This window comes from Pinus tabuliformis, chromosome 7 (genome assembly GCF_031772625.1).
Source record: "Pinus tabuliformis cultivar Carrire ecotype Pingquan chromosome 7, CPIR1, whole genome shotgun sequence".
NCBI lineage: Eukaryota > Viridiplantae > Streptophyta > Pinopsida > Pinales > Pinaceae > Pinus > Pinus tabuliformis.
The window spans coordinates 10441036-10457312 of record NC_142293.1 but is presented as its reverse complement, the minus strand read 5'-3'; positions in this window follow the sequence as shown (position 1 = coordinate 10457312).

Here is a 16277-nt window from a genome sequence, read left to right as displayed (position 1 = left end):
ATTCCCACGGCCAGTTTGGAGTAAGTAGAGGAGTTTACAGGCCTTTCGTCTTTATGGATGGCTTGGCGATGGCGCAGGCAGTGCATGATCTGATATATTTCCCAACATCTAGTCAGAGTTTGGGCCAATAGAAGTACTTTTGTAGTACAACCATAGTTTTCTCCACCCAAAGTGTCCCGCAATCTAACTGTAGTGTGCCTCCCAAATCAGTTTGGCATGCTTGCTTGAAGGAACACAAATGTGGCCCAGGTAGCATAATAATGCGTCTTGGAGGTGGAAATCAGGAACTTGCTTCCCATCTACTAGCATATGGTATGTGGAGGCGAACTCTGGATCATTTTTGTATAGTTGCGTCCATCCAGAGGTCTTGTGACCACAAGAGTTGAGAACAGTAGTCAGTTTTGCAACTGGGGGTGCTGAGGTAGTCTGCAACATGATTGGTGCTGCCCTTTTTTATTTAATGTTAGGAATCGTTGCATAGATGTAGACCACTTCTAATGGCGACCGTTCTGTAACTTCCCCTATGTTTGTATAAATTGAAGAGGTCGATGATCGGTGTGGATGATCGTCTCCTTCCCCAGAATGTAGTGCTTCCACTGTTGGCAAGCCTGCATGATGGAATACATTTCTTTATCATAGGTGGGGTACTTCTGAATTGTATCAGAAAGTGTCTCACTATGATAGGCCACTGGATGCCCGTGTTGGGTGAGGACTGCACCAATAGCATAGTCTGAGGTGTCTGTCTCAATTTCAAATGGATGTTGCAGGTCTGGCAGTGTGAGTACCGGTGCAGAGCAGAGGCAACGCTTCAACTCAATGAACACCTTTTGTTGGGACTCGGACCAGGAAAACTTTGCTTTCACCCTGCCCTTAGTAATCTGACTCAAAGGCCAAGTGATATGGGAGAATCCCAACATGAACCTCTGATAAAAATTTGCAAGGCCCAAAAAGATGCGAAGCTCCATTAGAGTGGTCGGGGCTGGCCAATCCCGAATGACTTGGATCTTGGTCGAGTCCACATGCATGCCATGCTCATCTATGATATACCCCAAGTATTGGACCTGGCTCACGCTAAAGGTGTGTTTCTCCAAGTTTGCACACAGTTTGTGTTGCCGAAGGGTTTGAAGGACCTACCAAATGTGTTGCAAGTTTTCTTCCCAACTCTTTCTGAAGATGGGGATGTCGTTCAGATAAACCACCACAAACGAGTTGGTGAAGGGCCACAATATGTCATCCATTAGCCTCATAAAAGTAGTGGGGGAATTTGTCAACGCGAAGGGCATAACCAACCATTCAAAAAGGCCTTCCTTGGATTTAAAGGCATTCTTCCATATATCTGTGGGCTCTATTGGAACCTGGTGGTAATTAAACTTCAGATCGATCTTGCTGAAATACTTGGACCCCTTGAGTTGGTCCAGTAGGTCATCAATCCATGGGATTGGATACTTGTTCCTAACAACGATTTCGTTTAATGCCTCCAGGTTCCGTCCTTCTTCTATACCAGTAAAATTAGGCTCCCACAACGCAAGGAACTTGGTCAGATGTGCCCTTTTTGCAGCAAATCCTGGATTTTCCTCTTGATCTCTTCATTCTCCAAAATGGGGCAGCAATATATCAGCCTGTTAGGCAGAGGTGCACTGGGAGTTAGATCAATTGAATGCTTGTCTTGCAATGCAAGGGTACCCATGTGGGTGAGGAGAAGATGTCCCTGTATTCTTCCACAACCACATCCACCTACTTTTGTTTCTTGGAGGAACCCTTCCCGGGGGTCATGGACGTGGCTACGACCTTCTCGTTACTTTGAGAGCGAATTAGAAAGAAAACAAATTTCCCAGTTTGAGAGATGACCTTACTGCATTTCTTAGTAGAGATCAAAGAGATGGTCGTAGGTGGGGCCACCTCCGGTATCTTGTATAACTTAGTACCCAAAGAAATAATAACAGATCAAGGTCTAGACTCATATACATCATGTTGCTTCCATAAGTATGGTTGTCCTAATAATACATCACAAACTTCAAGAGGAGAAACATCACACAATACCTCATCTGTGAAGGGCTTGATGTTGTAGGGAAGGCGACACTGCTAGATGATGTGGAGATCTCGTCCTTGGTGAAGCTACCTGATGGTGTACGGTTGCAGATGTGATGTTGTCAGTAGGCCCAACCGCTTCACGACCTCTATTGAAATGAGGTTCTTTTGGCTCTTGTTGTCGATAATGAATTGCAGCAAAGAACCCTTCACCCACATATGTGAGTGGAATAGGTGCTTCCCCTTTTCTGGATCTTTAGGCTCAATCTTTTGGATCTTGGTGGTGGCCACAGTGGCACTGGGCTCTGCGTCAATGATATGCTTCCCTTTGTCATTCCCCTTGTCGGGTTCTGACTCGAGTCAGAACATGTGTCAAACTAAGAAGCCTTCATCTCAGCCACTAGTGACTGCTTGGCCCTACACTCACTTGTGTTGTGAGTGGAGCTCTTATGGAACTCACACCACTTTCCCATGTCCTTCTTTGTCTTCATGGTGTTGTTCTTTGCTTGCGGCTTTGGTAGTCCAACACCAACTACATCATTCCACTTGTAGTTTTTGCACCATCCCACGACATCATCACCCCCTTGCAGGATGTTGAAGTCAAAGAAAAATTTCAAGCTACCTTATATTTACAACCCTTTAAATTCGACTTGTCAGTACCCTTGCCTGAATATTCGCATAAGTCTATCTACAAAGAGTCCATCAGTTCTAAGACCACCCCATCCAAAACTAAATCATCTCAGTGACAAAAAGTGCTCAAACAAATTAAATTGGATGATCCTGAAAAGAAACAGTAGTTGGAATAAGTCATTTAAAACTACAACTAAAAGAGAAAACAACCAAGAATCCTTTCAAGCCTAGAGCTACTTCCATCAAGACTTGAATCGAGGATGCCATAGAAAATTCCAAGGGCATTTTCGCTGACAACATCTAAAGAAAAATGGATGAAATAATTCAAAAGGCTAAGAATAATGTTGGCCTTTCTTCTCAATAGTGTCAACATAACAGTGCTCAGATCAATCTTATAATCAATCACGCCAGATTGCTACAATAACCAAGATCAACTTAATAGGGGATGTCCATTCTCTGGCATGTATTTTAAAAGAACACAACTAGTCGAACCATGATCAATCTGAGAAAGAATACTATGAAGAAGAGAAAATTGACAAAGAACATTCTGAAAAAGAGCAGTTTGAGGAAGAGAAGTCAGAGAAAGAGAAATCCGAGAAAGAGTGTTCTGAGAAAAATCAGTTGAAATAGGGCCACTTGGAGAAAAACCAATCAGAGTGCACTCAGTTGAAAAAGTCTCAATCGTAGATGAATATGTCATAGGAAAATCAATCAAAGCTAAATTGGTCAGACATTTAGAATAATTCAGAGGCTAATTACAAAGACAATTCATATGAACAAACTCAATCTGATGAAACAGTCAGAGTCTACAATCAACATACAATGGGTGCTTTGACTGAGTGCCAACAGGAAAAAGAAAATGAGGTGCCTAAAACTAATGAAACATCTACAAATAATCCAAGTACCAATTTTGTTTTGATTACAAATACAACTATAGAAGTAGCTAAAACAACCACTCTAGCAACCAAGGATAAAAAGAAGACTATTGATATCACTACTAAGTATGACGCCATTAAAATCTTCGGTGATAAATATCTTTTTCAAGTTATTCAAAAATTTGTTAAGGCTTCTAAGAAACAATTGCATAAAATAAATAAAGATACTGGAAAGCTTCAACATTTACAGGAACGAGAAAGGGAGACTTGGCTGGCATGTCAAAGCCAGGCAGTAAAAAACTACACATCCCAACACCAACCAAGATTGAGGATCATCTCGTTGCTATCCAACAGATGGTAGAAAAGTTGATTGACCATAATGCCCAACTTCATGCACAAGTGTTAGAGTTGCAAACCCGACCCATAGTTGTTGCAAATCCTAACTTTACACAAACTCTATAGAAGGTCCACAATTAGTTTCTAGAAACAAATCAAAATTTAGAAACCACACTTAATAGAGGAGTTGTTATCATTACTACATTGAATAATTAACCTACCTACTTGGCTTCTGTTCATTCAAAGATAAGGGCTCAAGGGTTTCTTATTAGAGAGATGTCGGTGAGACAAACTTCAGATCCTAGAGTGCAATAGACAATTAATACTCAATTGGAACATGAAAGGGAAAATTACTCACAACTCTTGCAACAATATCACTTGTGCTTATGTGAAGGAAATAAATATCAACATGAAGCTTCAAACACGTCTGAATTCCTGCAACAAATTATTCAACAAGTTGTGAGTATTGAAGCAACCAAGCTTTTCAGTCAGAGGATAGCAAACCATACATTTGTGGAAGAAAATGTGCAATATTTGTATGATCTTATTAAACCTAGTGTTAAAGCTAGAGTGGTATATTGAGAATGGTTGATCTTTGATGAGTACATGCATATTCTTGTTCCAGTAATTTACCATACTGCCTTTCCAGGCATATTTCCACCAGCTCGAGCAAGTCCAGTGTTATGCAACCAACTCACAAAATAGAAGAACAGATAGATCAACAACGTAAAAATTATCCTCTTCGAGGGGGAAACTCCTTTACATGACATAAATGAACAATTCTTGGATGCTACAAATGATAAGACCTCCTTGGTATATATAGGGGTCTAAGGGGTCACAATATAATCAGAGCCTACATATCAATAATAATGTAAGGGCACAATAATAACAATAGTGGGCTTCTATGGCGCACAACAATAACAATATGGGGGATACATGGGCACAACAATAACAATATGGGGCTACACTAACCATAAAAATAAGGGGAATATACTAGTATTATAGGGACCTAACATGCCCCTCTCCTTCAAAAAAGTGTTTTCCTCAATGCTTGAGTAGTTTCAGATACTTTTATATAAAATTCTTATCCTCCCATGTGGAATATTCAGGGGGGAAGTTCTTCCACTTAATGAGATACTCTAAAATTAATTGATTTCGTAGCGTTCGGGTTCTTGTTTCCATGACTGCTTCAAGCTAAAATATGATTTTTCCTTCTTCGTCAAGTTCTGGAAACACTATTTGAACTGGAAGCTTGTCACCGATAACCTTCTTTAATCATGAAACGTGGAAAACTGGGTGTACTCAAGAATATGCATGCAACTCCAATTTGTATGCCATAGTACCAATGTTTTGCAACACCTTGTAAGGACCATAGTACTTGGGTGATAATTTATTATCATTCTTAGCTTGCTTGAGGGAAATTTTTTGTATCGTTGTAGCTATAAAAATACCTAGTCTCCTACATCAAAACTTCTTTCACTGCGATGTTGATCTGCTTGTTGTTTCATTTTATTCTGCCCTAGAGTAAAGGTTATCCTTTAAGAGTTGTAGAACTTGTTGTTGATGCTTGATGTGATCTTCCACTACTTGAACCTCATAATTTTTTCTTAAATATGATGTGATGGATGGTGGATGACATCCATAAAGTGCCATAAATGGGGTCATTTTTTGCTACAGTATGGAAGGAAGTGTTATACCACCATTTAGCTAGAGCTAACCACTTGACCCATTGTGTTTGTTTATCAGATACAAAGCAACAAATATATCATTCCAAACATTTGTTCACTATCTCAGTTTTCGGGTCAGATTGAGGATGATAAGATGAGCTATGAGCTAATTGAGTACCAAGACAAGAAAATAATTCCATCCAAAAATTCCCAATGAAAATGGGATCTCTATCACTTACAATAATCTTTGGGTTTTCATGTAGCTTTTGAATTGTTTCCATAAATGTAGTAGCAATTGTACTAGATTTAAAAGGATGAAATAATGCACAGAAGTGTGCGTACTTGGTCTATTAACTACCACCATGATGACACTCTTTCCTTGAGACTTGGTAAAATTGTGATAAAATCCATTGATACCTCCTCCCAATGCTGGATTGGAATGCCTAAAGGTTGTAACATACTCGAGATCTTAATTGGCTCAACTTTATTTTGTTGGAAAACCAAACATTCTGCCACAAACCTCTGAATATTATATTTAAGGCCATCCCAAGAAAATTCCTTCTTGACCCTGTGGTAAGTTTTTAAAAATCCTGTGTCCTCCTGAGGGGTAGGTGTGCAATTCTAAAACAACCTTTTTCTTGAGTTGGAGATTATTACAAAGATATAAGTGATATTTGTACCATAATGAATCATTTTTCTAGCTAAATGTATTAGATGTACTCGGATCTTGTGGCAACTTTTGAATGGGTGTCCACATCTCTTTTTCATTCTTCCATTCATTCCTTACTTCGATTATCCAATCAGGTTGGATAATATAATTGGCACAAATCAATGCTTCCACATCTTCATCATTTCTTAAGAGTCCAACTGCAACAACGTTTTGCTTCCCTCTTTTGTAGATGATTTCAAAGTCATAAACCAATATCTTTGTGACTCATTTTTGTTGCTCTTATGAAGATAATCTTTGTTCCAAAAAGTATTTAAGACTATCATGATCTACTTTTACCTTGAAGTGTCTTCCCATTAGGTAAGGTCTCCATTGCTTTAGTGCATGTAGTATTGCCAACATTTCCTTCTCATAAATAGGTTTGTGTAAATACTTTCCTTTGATTGGATGAATTTCAAAAGCAATGGGTTTTACTTCTTGCATTAAAACAAAACCAATTCCATTTCATGAGGCATCACATTCCACAATAAAGGTTTTCGTGAGGTCTAACATAACTATCAGTGCTTGGCACATTGCCTCTTTAATATGTTCAAAGTCCTTAGTTAAGCAATCCACGAAAATGCATATTTCTTTAGTAATCTTGTAAGAGGTGCTGCTATTCTCCCATAATTCCTAAGAAACTTGCAATAATACCTTTTCAACTCGAGAAATACTCGAAGATGCTTTATGGTTGTGGGAATTTTCCATTCTTTAATGGCTTTAATTTTGTTAGGGTCTACCTTAACACCCTCCTGAGATACAATATGACCCAAATATTCCACCTCCTGTACTCCAAAGAAACATTTGGAGGTTTTTTCATATAATTGTTTCTCGTCCAATAGTTTGAGCACCCTGCCAACATGTTGAACATGATCCTTCCAAGAATTGTTATAGATTAGTATATCATCAAAAAATACTAACACAAATTTTCTAGGGATGGGTTTGAAAATGGAATTCATCAAACCTTGAAATGTGGAAGGTGCATTAGTAAGGCCAAAAGGCATGACCAAAAATTCATAATGACCCTCATGAGTTTTGAATGTTTTTTTTTGAATGTCTTCAGTCTTCATTCTAATTTGATGACGTCCTACATGAAGATCCATATTGGTGAAGTAAATTGCTTCATGTAATTCATCCAACAATCCATCAATGACATGAGTGGGAAATTTATATTTAGTAGTGAGTTTGTTGATCTCCCTATAATATGGACACATACGCCATGATCCATCCTTCTTGTGCACTAATACTACTGGAGTAGAGAAATAACTTTTACTAGGTTGAATTATACCAACATCTAGCATTTCTGCAACCATACGTTCAATTCCACTCTTTTGGGCATGTGTATGTATGTAAGGTCTGATGTTAGGAGGAACACTTTCTGGAATCAAATGAATAGCATGATCATGATCATTAATAGGTGGGAGGCCTTTGGGAGTCTCAAATACCTTGGAATGATTGTCCAAGAATTTTTAGAGATCTAGAGAAATATATGATTTTGATGTTTGAACCTCTAGTGAGCATAATTACGCAATGAAACCTCGGTGTTCTTTCTTCAGAAGTTTTTTCATGCCATTAGAGATAATTATATTTCCTGGTTTCCTTGCGATACCCCTTAATTTAACTTCCTTTCCTTCCCAAAAAAATTTCAAGAAAAGTTCTTGAAAATTAAAAGCTATTGTCCCCAAAGATTGTAACAATTGGACTCCTAGTACAACATCAACACCACCCATTAGAATGGAAAGCATTGGACTATTCAATACATATTACTCCATGGTTACCTTGATATTATGGCACTTTCCAAAGAAATTTATAGTCCCTCCATTTGTAACCATCACTTGACACTCTAGTGTTGGATATAGGAAGCGATTCAATTCACTCGCTATCTTATAATGAATAAAATTATGGGTACTACCTGAATCAATCAAAACTATTACCTTTTTCTTCTTGATATATCTTTCTATCTTGAGAGTTTAAGGAGTGGTAATTCCTACCAATTCATTACAAGATATGGTCAGATTCATTTCTTCTTTCTCTGGGATTGGTTCCTGGTGTATATCCTCTTCTTTTGATGTTTCTTGTTCCTTTTCTTCCTCCTTTTCACAATCTATGTAGAATAATTTATTCTCAGCACACTTATGGCTTTCAGTGTATTTGCTATCACAACTGTAACAAAGCCCTTTTGCTCTTTTTTCTTTCAATTGTTGTGGTATCAACCTTATAGGTTGTGGAAGAATAGGAGCAACAATACTTCCATCTTTATAGTTGTGAGTGGTAGACTTCCTTGTTGCCATAATTTTGCTTTCAAATTTTCTTGCCACCCTGAATGCCTTCTCCAATGAATCAGGTTCCCAAAGGCGAACCTCATGTTGGATGTTATCTTTTAAAGTCCCTATGAAGACATCAATCCTATGCTCCTCTGGAATATCAGTTACCCGAATATTCAATTTTTGAAAGTCTTCAACGTGCTTTGCCATTGAACCCTTTTGTTTGAGATTTACAATTGGCTAAAGAACGTGTTGCTCTTTGTATCTTCACAATGTGCTATCATTTCCTCTGTATAAATTGACCAGGTGATAAGTGGCTTACGAGAAAAAAACCATATATACCATACAAACTGATTAGGTTCTAAATATAAAGATGCAATATGTACCTTTTGTGAGGGTTGCACATCATGTAGATCAAAATATTGCTCCATCTGTAGTATCCATGTTACTAGATCCTTGCCATCAAAATTCATCATATATATCTTTGGAATGTGGTGGTTCTTAAACCCCACATTGGAGCCTCTAAAATCATAATTCACATTAGAGAACTTTTGAGGTCTAAAATAGGCCTCCTAAGAAAAATGTACAACCAAAATAGACTTTATAAGAACCAATAGGATTCAAGATGATGGTGTCAACCATGGGGGACGATTCACCATTTTTGGGGTAAAAAAGTAAAAAGATTAAAAAATAATAAAATAATAAAACTACTTTTTCAACTTATCTCCCTAAGTTTTTACTCAAATTTTGACCGAGCGTACTCATTGGATGCGAAATTTAATACCTCATCCAATGAGTACCGATGTTACATACTTTCAATGGACCCTGCTACACAGAAATGAAAAATACATGAAAAACGTTTTTGCAATCACATTTTTCACGTATTTCTCATTTTTCATGTAGCAGGGTCCATCGAAAGTATGCAACATGGGTATTCCTTTGATGAAGAATCAAATTATGCATCCAACGAGTGTTCATGCTCAAAATTTAAGTAAACCTATAGGGAGATAAGTTGAAAAAGTAGTTTTATCCCATCCATGTACCCTTTTATCTCATCCACGTACCATTTTAAGCCATCCGTGTTGCCTTTTATACCATCCATGAAATCTTTGGTTGCTCTTTTTGAGAGCGAAATTTGTTGCACTTGATCCTGTAACTTTGATATGTCATGTTGCAATTCTTCCTCTTCATGCGTCATAGTAGAGCTTTCTGAGGGATTAATGAGTGTATAATTCTTTTGCTTGGGAGGCATTTTAGAGGAAAATATTGATATCTATGCTTCAATATTCCCTTTGAATCACTTCAAACTATTTTTTTAACCAAAAGTTATGCAAAGTTAAAAAACACACATTTTTCTTGCTTTTTAGGAGCTCAATATTGAAATGGTTGTAACTCTATAATTTCAGATCTCGAAGGTCTAAAATTTTGTCCTATGGTAGCCCTCTAAATCTTATTTCCAATGCCACAAGTCATACCAATATTATATTATTCAATATAGAGTTAAGTCAAATCTCTCATGATGACATGATTATGGACTGGGTCAGTAGAGCGAAGTTGTATGGGATGCCAGGTGTCATTGTTTCAACCTTCAGCCCTGAAATTGCTACACAAAAAACTAAAGTTTGTGTACTTTTAGTCACTTTTTATAGAATTCAAATATGATGTCTGAAGAAAAATTTATGACCATTTTTCCTAGGTCACATGTTTGAGACTAAATTATGGAGCTTGCAAAAAACCCTAACTTCCACGGATCATATCTCAAGAAATATAGAGAACCAAGATCTAAAATTTGAACACAACGTTAACCAAGATTTCGTCTCCACGTGTTCAAAATTTCATCTTCTGAAGCCTCGTAGAAAAAACGTTATAGCGAAAATTCCAAGATGGCATGTTTGAAAAAGCGAAACCCTAGAATCCAAAGCTCTGATCCCAAATGTTATGAAACCAACTCACAAAATAGAAGAAAAGATAGATCAACGACTTAAAATTTATCCACTTTGAGGGGGAAACCTCCTTTACATTACATAAATTAACAATTCTTGGATGCTATAAATGATAAGACCTCCTTGGTATATATAGTCGTCTAAGGGGTCACACTATAATCAGAGCCTACATATCAATAATAATGTAAGGGCACAATAATAAAATAGTGGGTTTCTATGGGACACAACAATAACAACATGGGGGATACATGGACACAACAATAACAACATGGGGATACACTAACAATAACAATAAAGGGAATATACTAATATTATAGGGACCTAATATTCGACATCACCACACCCACAACGACCTACCCATTAGATTTATGCACCTAGTGTCTCAAAGTATGCTACCACTTCAGAACAACAATATCATGAAGAGGAAGTTAACCAAACAATGAACCAATCATCTTAGACAACTTTCGAGGTTTTGGCTGTAGCAACATAGGCACACGACCATGATCCACCAATTGTTCCATTTGAGCTTTATTCATTGTAATACTTGTACTTATCATTTTGCTTTTAAGAACCAATGTCATGAATGTAAAGACTCTTTCTTTTTGTCAGCTTTTGTTACACTCCAACTCTCCCCTTCTTTGGGACGAAAAAGGCTTTGAGGGCAGGGGAAATGTTGGAGGAGCTAGTCGGCTCAGTTGAATACGATGTAACAATTATGGCTATGGTTTTAACATATAATAAGATATATTTGTGCACTTATGTTGGTTATCCATTATTGTGTATATTTACATATTTTATATGCTTATCATGTGTCTATTTGATGTTTGTTTATTGGTAACTATGTGCGATCTTCGCTAGATTACAACATACCCATCCAATACACACCTTTGCAATTTTTTTTTATTTTTTTTTAAATCGCTGACATTTTTCTAAAAACAATTTGTTGGGCCTTTTCCTATACATTGACATACCATCATTTGACCTATTAAAGGGTTAGGAAGTTGAAAGAAAGGAGGTTGGCATAATTTTTTTTGAGTTCCTGTGAGAGGGCCTCCACCACTATGTTTCGAAAAAAGTTGAGAAAGGTATGAGCTCCCCTCATATTCAAAGTAGCTTTGTCATAAACCAATGCCACTTTTTCTACTGTCTCAAAAATTCCAAGCCACATCCACACTTCTTCTCAATATGAATATATGTTACGAATTCCCCACATGGATGCCTTTGCACCCCTCTATAGTGTGCCTTTGTAGGCAAGGAAGTTGTTTGTCTCTCGTTTTAAATCTTTGTAGTTCAACAATCATTTACTAGGATCAAGAACATCTTTGATCAACATCTTATTTCCATGCTCAACCATCATCGAAGGCTTGTGAGCCTTTAGAAATTCTTGTTGAATTCATGTGTACAAATTCAACTTCCAAACAATCAACATACATTCATGTCAATGCTCTCTTCCATTGAACTAAGGTTCCGTCTAATTTGGGTTTAAGCCTTTTTGCATTACTATTGTTTTCTTTATAATTTAGGGGCTTCTTTGGGCTCATTACTCTAATGACCTTTTGTGGTGGATACTATTTCATTTGTGTGTTCTTTATTTGCATGTTGATGTAATCATTCATGGTCATGGCTATTTTATGTTTGGCATGCCATGGAGCATTCAATGGAAGTGGATGGGTCAAATTTCACAAATCAAGGGCCTTAATTGGACACTTGTCACAACCAATAATTTAACGTGGATTTGGTGTGACCTACCTATGTACAACCTATTTGTCATGGTTGGAAATTGCTATTTTAAAGTTGGAAATATGAAGACATGATTGAAAAATCTGCCCACTGGAGGAGCTTCGATAGAAATAACACACAGGTGACTAATAGCAAGACAAGAATCCCCATTTGAAACAAATAGAAGCATTAGCATTTTGAAGCCTCAATTTGGTTATTTATGGGTTTAGATGTTTGCATTTTATGGACTTGAGGGGCAACAAGCCAAGGTCAAGGGAAAATTTTAGAATTGCAATTTTGGAAACAGAGTTGAGATGAAGGCCTTCACTTCTATTAGTAGCAAACTACCACCAAGGTTCAAGGTTAAATTCTCATCATAACAATGTGCACTTATATTTTTGTCTTTAAATAATTGCTTTGCTCACACATCAATTGCTTGGTGTTTATTTGAATAAATGGTTTTGTATGTCTATTTGAATTGTAATAGTTACTCATGAAAATGTCATGTTACATAATGATGCTCTATTTCTTTATACCTAGTAATCATTGGAAGATTCTCTTTATATCACCATTTTATTGTTCTTGAGAGCTCCATTAGAAACACTAATTGGGGTTGGCTTAACTGTAGAACTCCTACATTGCATCCTTCCATCATATATGGATTCACATTTACCATCACTAAAAACCGTTTTGAAGATTTGTTTTTCTCAAAAGACAAATCCTCCCATCTTTGAATGATGTAACTATTCAACATTTTTTTAATACGAAAAAAGATTGATTGTATTAAAATCAGATAATGCCCAATACATCTTTATAGACTGAAATGAGAGAAATTCCTTGACAATACAGACTATAGGGGAACAATGTAGTGCAAAAATGTATGAAAGCCTATTATACCAAAAGGTACCAGAAAAAGAAAAGATGTATATGTGCGGTATACCTGAGGAAAAACAAAACTTTTACCAGATAGATTGCCTAGATAGGGAAAAACCCCTTTTGGGAGCGTCATCTGCCAGCTGGGAGAAAGTATGCAATATGAGCAAGAAAAAACAGTTGCAGGGAACATACCTGGGAAATTGATATGAACAAGTAAAATTATGAGCCAGGTAGAGAAAAATCCTGAATCGAGTATGTTTCGGCTTCCATTTTTATGTCCATTTTCCATTTGCCCATTTGAGTTAGGAGCCCTTTCTTCGACAAATCATCTGCTTGAGTATTTTGAGATCTGTTGACATGATGTATAGTATAATCCTTCTTCCTCCTCCAGAGTGTGTCAATTCTGTTCATCCAACCTGAAAGGTGTTGATTTTTTATAGAACTCTTGGCTGTGACATGATCTATTATGATTTTAGAGTCACCATAGATCTGAAGGGACCGAATATTTAGGAATAAGCTGAAGTAAAGAAGCCCAGATAGAGCCATTGCCTCGGCTCTATTGTTTGTTCCTTTTCCCCCATTTCAGTGGATGGCAAACTACTGATCTTCTTCCATGGATATGTAGACCCCACAAGCACATAGACCGTTTTGTGCCGCCCCATCAAAATAAGCTCTTGGAAAGTTCATGTGACTTGTTGTTTGCTCCTTTGATTTTTCCTTTTTATGCTATGAAATCTTGGGAGGAATAGAGTTATAAAGAGTGATAATGTTCTCAAAAACAGACCTAAAAACTTCCTTTCTGTTTTGGAACAAAGTGTTATTCCTCCATTTCCAGATTGACCAAAAAACTAGTTGTGGAATAGGTCTCCAGATTGCTTTCTGATTACTCCACCAATCAAGTGCTTCTTTTAGTGAAGAATGCAGAACAAAATTAAAACCAAAAAAGGAAGCAAGGTTCCTCCAAAGCTGAAGGGTGTGAATACATTGCAAGAACATGTGTAAGTTATTTTCTCCCTCTGCTTTACATATTAAACATATTCCAGGTCCGTACCAGTTCCTCTTTTGCAAGTTTTTCCAAGTAAGATTTTTGTTATGGAAAACTAACCAGGAGAATATGATGATTTTATGAAGGCTCCCAGTTTTCCATAATGATAAAGGAAATATGTTAACTGATTGAGAAGAGTGAAACCTGATAAGGGTTGAATAGATATCTTTTACACTTGCATTGTCCTTTCCACTGTTCCCCTTCCAAATGAGGACATCCTCTGCTTCAGTTCGACATATGCCCCTGTTCCTTAATATCCACTGAATCTGTGTCCACTATTGTGCTAAAAAATCTTTTAAGCCCAAAGTCGAAGCATTTTTCCAAATGGGGAAAGGGCCCTACCATTCTGCAATGACTTGATTCCAGGTAAAAATCCCTTTTCGATGGAAGAACTCTGTTAATTGTCGTGATATATTAATATCATCTACCCCACCCATGATTACCTTATTACTTGTTTGAAAGCTCCAGGCAAGGTTTTGGAGGAAAAATGATTCAATTTTACGAAAACTCATCCAGATGGCTGAGCCTTGAGGAGACCCTATCATCCCCTTCCTATACCAAAAAGAGATATCTCTGCTAGCCATATACTTCTTCCTAATGGATCTGCTCCATATGTTGTCCCCAAAAACACCTCTCCATAGAGACTTGCATAGCAAGGCCATCTCAAAGATCCGGAGATCCATGATTCCCCATCCCCCATGCTTCTTTGGAAGGGTAAGGTCTGATAGTTTTGACAAATGATATTTACTTTTCTCCTTATTTCCTCCCCATATAAAATTTGCTGTCATTCTATTCAGCAAAAGAATTACACTCGCCGGAATGTAAAAAAGATGGGCCCAAAACACTGATAGTTGGGCCAGCACTGATTGTGCTAAAACTGCTTTTTCTGCCATAGAGAGACACTTGTATAGCCAGTCAGATTTTGAATAGCCAATAGGTTTTAGATGAAAACCCGGATATTTCATGCCATCATTGATGGACTTCGCTTCAATCTTGTACCTCGGATAAAGATGTTGTCTAAAGAGGCCACAATTTTACCTAGATGACTAATTTATAATTGGAATATGGCAGGGAATTATTAAAAAAATCTAATTGTGAAAAAAATTAAATTGTTTTTTGATAGCTTAAATAAATTCAGCACTATCAAAAACTCCAAACACTCATAATGATGAAAAGTGACCATAGATTTTCAAAGATTTCCACCAAATTTTTTCCCGCCTAAAACTTTTATAAATTGAAATAAAATATATCACTTCATATAATAGGTTTTGGATTTTATTGACTGTCATCACAAAAGTCGAGCCCACCATTATCGGTTGTCGGCCATTATTGAACCTTTTTACTTTTCTAACTCACCCATCGCATCTTTGGTGACTTTCGTTGTGAATTTGATTGACTGTCATCACAAAAGTCGAGGCGACCATTCTTGGTTGTCGGCCATTATTGAACCTTTTTACTTTTCTAACTCACCCATCGCATCTTTGGTGACTTTCGTTGTGAATTTGATTGACTGTCATCACAACATTATTGAACATTTTCACTTTTACAACGCACCCATCGCTTCTTTCTCCACTTCCTTACGACTTGTGTCTTTCTCGTTTCTCGTGATGAAAACAACGGCCGAAGAAGCCCCGATACCCTTTAACCTTTACCAATTTGTGAAGAATGCCAGATACCCATATTCGCATGAACTTTGACAGTTTGTGAAGATCTCTGGATGCCTGCCATTCCTTCCTCCAATGCTTCAAGCTCTCTTTGAGTGATTGCAAATTGCATACTTCAGCTAAATCCATCTCCCGCCTCTGGTAGCTTTGTTCCACTATTTGTTTAGACTCTGCTCTGCTCCTGCAGCAAGAACATCAAGAAAGTCTACTCTGCTCCTGCCGCAAGAACATCAAGAAAGCTATAAAGCCATGGAAATTTTAACCGGAGTTGCGAGCACCACAATCAGCAATGTTGTCGTCGATCCAGTGATTCAACTTATGAAAGATGTTATTCAGAAAGAGGAAAACCGTGAGATTCTACAAGCTGATTTGAAGCGTATGGACAGACTTGTACAGGATATCAGCACCATCTTCCAGGACCAACAGAGAGTTCCCCCGCAGACTGTGAAGGATGTTTTGGAAGAGCTGCAAAGATCCCTTACAGAAGCGCAGAGCCTACTTCATCGATCCGAGGGACGGCAATG